Source organism: Carlito syrichta, unplaced genomic scaffold, assembly GCF_000164805.1.
Source record: "Carlito syrichta isolate Samal-C Ts95f unplaced genomic scaffold, Tarsius_syrichta-2.0.1 Scaffold311867, whole genome shotgun sequence".
Taxonomy (NCBI): Eukaryota; Metazoa; Chordata; class Mammalia; order Primates; family Tarsiidae; genus Carlito; species Carlito syrichta.
Window position 1 is genome coordinate 13,473 of NW_007255963.1, and position 719 is coordinate 14,191.

Sequence of the window (719 nt, forward strand, 5' to 3'; positions counted from 1 at the left end):
AGCAGGAAAGAAAGAAAGAAAGAAAGAAAGAAAGAAAGAAAAAAAAAATGTGTGAATAGCACCGACAAAAGACGATTTTCACAAATGTCTGGTTCTGAAAAGACTTGCTGAGGGTATCTAGGCCTCAACATGCCCTGCACACACCCATGAAACCATCCTCAGTTCAGTCCTGTCTCCTGACTATATGTTTTAAGGACATGATTCTTTTTTTTTTTTTTGAGTTCGAATCTCACTCTGTCGCCCAGGCAGGAGGGCAGTGGCACGCTCACAGCCACCGCAGCCTCGACCTGCTGGGCTCTGGCGATCCATCCACCTCAGCCTTCCAAGTAGCTGGAACTACAGGCATGTGCCACCATACTGGCTAATTTTTCTTGATTGCAGAGGTGAGGTCTCGCCCAGTTGCCCAGGCTCAGGCAATCCTCTCACCTCAGCCTCCCAAAGTGCTGGGATTATAGGTGTGAGCCACCGTGTCCGCCGGGGACATGATTCTATAAGACTACTTAAGGTATTTCCTTTTTCTTTTAAGAAAATCATTGGGTATATTCAAAAGAGCCACTCACAATATTGTTTAGTTTCAATGCACTAGCATTTTTCTGTGTTCCAAAAGCATAAGAACAATCCTGAAGGGTTAGAGGGTTAGTTGATGATCAGTCATACAATTTCCTTTTTTTTTTTTGAGCTGGAGTCTCACTCTGTCGCCCAGACTGGAGTGCAGTGGC